The sequence below is a fragment of the Scylla paramamosain genome, chromosome 9 (assembly GCF_035594125.1).
Source record: "Scylla paramamosain isolate STU-SP2022 chromosome 9, ASM3559412v1, whole genome shotgun sequence".
Classification (NCBI taxonomy): domain Eukaryota; kingdom Metazoa; phylum Arthropoda; class Malacostraca; order Decapoda; family Portunidae; genus Scylla; species Scylla paramamosain.
Window position 1 is genome coordinate 10,572,501 of NC_087159.1, and position 6,028 is coordinate 10,578,528.

Here is a 6,028-nt window from a genome sequence, read left to right on the forward strand (position 1 = left end):
ACAGCACCACAAAAAAGTAGCCACAAGAGGTTGTAGAGATAACACGAGAGGCGCCGCTCCCCGAGGTGCCGCTCACACTCCTTTGGCGGTGATGGGGCGAGCGATTCACCATCCTAAGGAGGAAAAAACATAACTCGTCTTGAAGATGTTCATACAAAAAATATGTGATGGCACGTCAGAAATTCTTCAGTAATACACGAGCAGCACCAATGACAGACGAATCTGGCTGTCTGTTGCACCAGCTGTGTCAGTTTCAAGGAAAAGTTGCAGTTTTATTTGGCTATAAGGAAAGCTTAATCTGAATCAGCGGTCGTAAAGAAAAGATAAAGTTTTGTGACAGCCACACAAAGACCAGTTTGTCGTTGTTCTGGTGGTGGAGTGAGTCCCAAGGACGGTGTGGTGAAGGACGCGCATTGCGGTGGTGGCGTCTGGCGCAACATGACATGTACTCGTACGTCACCAATACCTGTTGACATTCCACCTGGTGAGTGAGCAGCCACGACACACGGGCGCTCTTCAGGTGATAGGTGTAAAATTTTAACACCACAACTATGATGCAAGATGTCTTTAAAGGGATATATATACTTGCTAAGAAATTGAGGACTACTAATAGGCAGATGCATCGATAGATAGGTAAATAAATAAAAAAAATAGATAAGTAAATAAATTAAACAGAGAAAAAAAAATATGATGCACAAAACCAAGCTCAACATTTACAAACGCTCACCCTCACGACTCAAGCCGCAGCGCTTTCAACTCGAGTCTGAGGAAATTCTCACAAGTAATGTCTCTTCACGCCCTCCAAGGCTGCCGTCATTCATGGTGGAGGGGGTTCTTTCACCGCGTCGTGCAGTACTCAGACCTGAATAAATCTTCTCCAATGGAATCTGTTAAACAGTAATTTTTTCCTTTTTCAAACTTCAACACATCGCCTTTTTTTTTTCTTTCTTTTCATTTATTTATTTATTTATTTTTTTTTTATCATGTCTCCATACCAACTGACAGTCACGTCTTCCTCTATTGCCAGTCATGTCAAGCTGATTGTCTTGCCATAACGGGAATACACACACAAGACACACACAGAAAGAGAGAGAGAGAGAGAGAGAGAGAGAGAGAGAGAGAGAGAGAGAGAGAGAGAGAGAGAGAGAGAGAGAGAGAGAGGGGGGGGGGAGGGGGGGGCTCAACACATAATTATAGCCTGTTCTGTGTACATACTCACCGTACACATAAACCTTTCGTGCCCGTGCTTCACTTTTCTTTATGGCCTTGCACGGGGTATAATAATTCACAGCCATACAACCACCACCACCGTGCCATAAAGGGCCTTTCTTCTGAGTATAAAGGCACGCTTACACCCATAACCATTGCTTGAAACTACGAGTGTCATGTTACATTGTGAGTATGAGCTCCTTATGTCGTTTTATTCACTCGCTATCTCATTCTATTTAACTGTCTTGCTTTTTAAGTTCCTTTCTATTCATCGGTGTGATTCTTAAGCTGCTTCAATTCTGCTACTTCAACTCACTGGTTCTTTTTACAACTCTAGCACTTCATTTCTCTCATTTGTGTAGGATTCCATTTAATTGTTTTCTACAGACTGGTCCTTACTTAATGAAGCAGCCTTCTTAACCTTATTTTTAGCTAAAGCGACATGTCAACTCAAGGGATTTTATTAGGTAAATATCATTGACCAGAAGTCGTGACGTGTAAATTAAACCACACCTCCTTTCTCAACCCCACTCCATGCCCGGCTCCCCATCCCCACTCCCTCCTTGTTTCTACATTTCTCATAGCCCACACCTCCGTATCACTTCCATCTAAGAGAGAGAGAGAGAGAGAGAGAGAGAGATCCCCTCCTCACCCATTCCTCCACTCTTCCTTCTCCTCCTTTTCCTCCGCCTCTCCCTCCATTCCTCATTTATTCCTCCTCCTCCGTCTCCTCCTACTCCTACTACTACTATCACCATCACTCTCCACCCATCCTCCACCTTCATTCCTCCTTCCTCCTCCATCTCCTATCCATCCATTCCTCACTTCTTTCTCCTCCTCTTATTACTATTACAACAGTCTATACATCTTATTCTGGAGAACACCTGGAAACACTTGAAAACGTTGAAAATTGAGGGAAATATTAAGGAACAGACGCGGGCAGGGAGGAGGGAAGGTCTCGGTCTAGGTCCTGGTGTTTTCACTGTGGGCGCTCTGAACGGGGCTGCAACATGCACTTTATTTAAACCTTATTTGGGGCATTTTGGGGGACATTTGTTTATTTTCGTGGTTAATTATGGCTTTCCTTCACGTCTGAGTCTGGAAACACACGAAGGTTGAACTAAATATTGATGCAGAGGCAAGGAGCTAGCCAGGAAAATATCCGTCTCGGCCCTTATTTTTACGTACGGCAATTTATTTTAAAACTCGCGAGAAGACGCCAAGAATGGAGTGCACTGTATATTCTGATCTGCCACGTACTTCATCTAACACACTGAACATTGACAGAAGAGACTGGAATGGAGGGATGTCCCGGGTCTCGGTCCCTTGATGACGTCACTGATGACGTCACGCTTTAAAATACGTACGTTAATCCATTTTGAAATTGACCTTTCGAAAAAACGGAGCTAGACTGGAATGGTTTATATATTCTGACTTGTCATATACTTTAATTAATACCTGCAATATAAAAATATTTCCAGCCTGACTAATAATAAAGAAAAATTCAAAACACATTCTGTAATTTTTACGAACAGGGCCACAAAAAAATTTTAATATCGAGAAGGAAACCAGAGCCAGACTAGATTATATTACATGTTCTGAATACAAAAAATCTTTACTTTCCATATAAATAAAGAAAACACAAATTCTTCGTCGTATAAAGGAATTTTTTTTTTCAAATCTAGCAACGGGCTTATTTTAAATTTGAAAATACGAATTGTTACACTAGATTTTAATGGATATTATTACTTGGGATACACTTTTTATATTTTTTAAGTCTTTAATCAAGCACCAAAACAATCCTAGGCGTGCTAATAAAAAAATTAAAATTTACAAAATGACGAAAGTGTTACTTTAACCGAAAACAAAAAAACAGGTAGACAACTTTTTTATCATATACTATAACCTGTTATACCTTTCTATTAATAAATTAAATATCAAAACAAAGCAAACTTTACTAATAAAAAAAATAAAATTATGATACAGAACCGAAGTAGTTTTTTTGCACCTCTCCTCCGTACTTCTTGCTCCTCTCCCTTCCCCCTCACAGCACTCCTCTCCCTTCCACTTCCACCTCCTCCACCTACTCCTACATAGCGAGCCTTTAATTCACCTGGAAACACCCGCAAAACTCTCGAAATTACGCTAAATATGTGACGGGAAATTGTTACCTTAGCTGCGGCGGGACGGGGCGGGGACGGAGGGACTTGGCGGAGCTCGGCGGGGCTCGACGGGGCTAGGCAATTCGAGGCGCCAAGGATACCATCATGTGGTGTGGTGTGGTGTTGTGTGTTATGGTATTGTGTGGTGGTGGTGGTGGTGGTGATGTCGTGTGGTGTGGTGTGATATAGTATGGTGTGGCGTGGTGGTGTGGTGTTCACACTACACTCCCACAAGCTAAACTGCCGTGTGTGTGTGTGTGTGTGTGTGTGTGCGCGTGCGTGTGTTTAGCGCCGATCAGAGACGAGTCACAAAGCTGTATAATTGGTGTTAACCCTTAAACCACCACTTGGTGTGTGTGTGTGTGTGTGTGTCTGTGTGTGTGTGTGTGTGTGTGCTTGCAAGCCAGTCTATGTGTACAAATCACAACTTCATCAGCGTGTTTGTTCGTTTGCCTGTGTGTGTGTGTGTGTGTGTGTTTGCAAGCCAATTTACGTGTACAAATCACAACATTATAAGCGTGTTTGCTCGTTTGCCTGTGTGTGTGTGTGTGTGTGTGTGTGTGTGTGTGTGTGTGTGTGCATTACTTCAGTTACTGTGTATGTGTATAAGAATGTATGTATGTATATATGTATGTATGTATGTATGTATGTATGTATCTGCGCTTTGATTAATGTATGTACTCCCACGGCTCCCTAGTTGATGAAGCAACCTTCCTACCCTTATTTTTTTATCTAAAGCGACATGTCAACTCAAGGGATTTTAACAGGTAAATATCATAGGCCAGAAGTCGTGACGTGTCAATTAAGCCACACCTGCATTGTCAACCCCACTCCATGTCCGCCTCCCCATCCTCACTCCCTCCTTTTTTCTACATTTCTCACACCCCCTCTCTATTACCTCCATCTACAAGCTCCCTTCTCTCTCTCTCTCTCTCTCTCTCTCTCTCTCTCTCTCTCTGGTAATTGAGATTTTTTTGGAAATAAAGACTAAAAGACCTGATATTTATGATTACTTTGCTAAAATTGCAATGGCAGGACAACTTCTTGTACCTCCCATCTTTCCCTGGCCCTCCAGTAACTAATCCGTTAGCCCAAAGGAATGCTGTCATCTTATCACTACCCTTCCCGTGCTCCAAGATCCAAGCTACGCGTGGTGTGTGTGTGTGTGTGTGTGTGTTATATACTGTCCTGAATGTGCGAGTTGAGAGAGAGAGAGAGAGAGAGAGAGAGAGAGAGAGAGAGAGAGAGAGAGAGAGAGAGAGAGAGAGAGAGAGAGAATGGGTGAGGATGAAGGAGGAATGAGAAGCATGGGGGTGGGGAAGAGAGATGGGAAGGGGAATGTGAGGGGGAAAGGAAGAAGGTGACCTAAGATACACCGCTCTAAGATAGGCCGCTCTAGCCAGTGACAGCTGCCATGAAAAAAGGTTGACGATGCCATTTTTGTTAGAAATTTAAGTAGGAAAACTGCTTCATCAAATAGGGAGTTCCTTTCTATGCATTAATACAGTTCTTAAAGCTCTTCGATTCTACAACTTCATCTCCCTGGCTAGTGTAGGATTTACCTCAGAGAAGTGGGAGAGGGAAGAGTGAGAGGGAGGGAGAGTACCTCATCAGCAGCATCTATGATTCCGCTGCACCACAAAGGCCTGCCCAACCTCCTCCATTCATCTCTGTCGGCTGCCCGATTATTACACGCCTAGCAAAAGCGATCGTTGCACCTTTATCCAGTTTTCTATCTACCCTCCCTCTTGTAGCAACCTTTGTACACGTGAACATAAATGAGAGTGAAGAGGTGATAGGTCTTGTTTGCCATCCAGTGCGTCGCTTGCCTGTTCGAGTTAGTTCATGAGGTTTACACACTGGTGAGTTTAGCATTGGAGGGGCAAGATTGCTATTCGTCCCTCCTCTCGTTTGGTGGAGAAAAAGGAAAGAGAAAAAGAAGAATAGGAAGAAATATCATTCAGTACCAACGTAATGGTCTTACCTATACCTAATATCATTGTTGCCGTTTTTTCTCTCCACGTTTACTTAGCCAAGATGCATAAACGACTGTTCAGAGTGGCGAGTCGTACCGCTCATACTTGAACAAACCTAAACGCTTTTAATGTTCGTCTTCTTTGTCGATATTAAGACCATTATAAAAGAATACTTACATGGACAGAAAAGAAAAAGAAATTGGGATTTTTCTAAGCTAAAGACAGAGATATTCAAGAGATTAGTACTAAAATAATTGTCTAAAGAGCTGTAAGTGATCAAGTAAAAAGTTATCCGATAGTGAAAGAATTAATTAGACACAATGAGAGGAAGGTGCAAGAGAGTGAAGGAGAGAAAGTAAGGTAGGTAAGAGTAAAGGGACGGGAGAAGAGAGAGGGGAAAGGAGTAGAGAGAAAGGAAATTTTAGCCCCCAGTTCTTTCACTATCTGTCCGTCAAACCTCTTCCCCTTCTGTGACTGTCAAAATTTATACAAATGTTGACAACACTTCACTGTTCGCCGCTCCCTGGGTCCTGTTGCCGCGTCCAATGGGAAATGTCTTCGTATCATTTTTGTCATTGCATCTTTCTCTGTTATTTTTGTTATTTGATGATGACGTGTATCTTTCAGGTTGAGTGATGGTGATAATCGCTATTTTTTTTTATTTCTTAATGCTATTTTGTA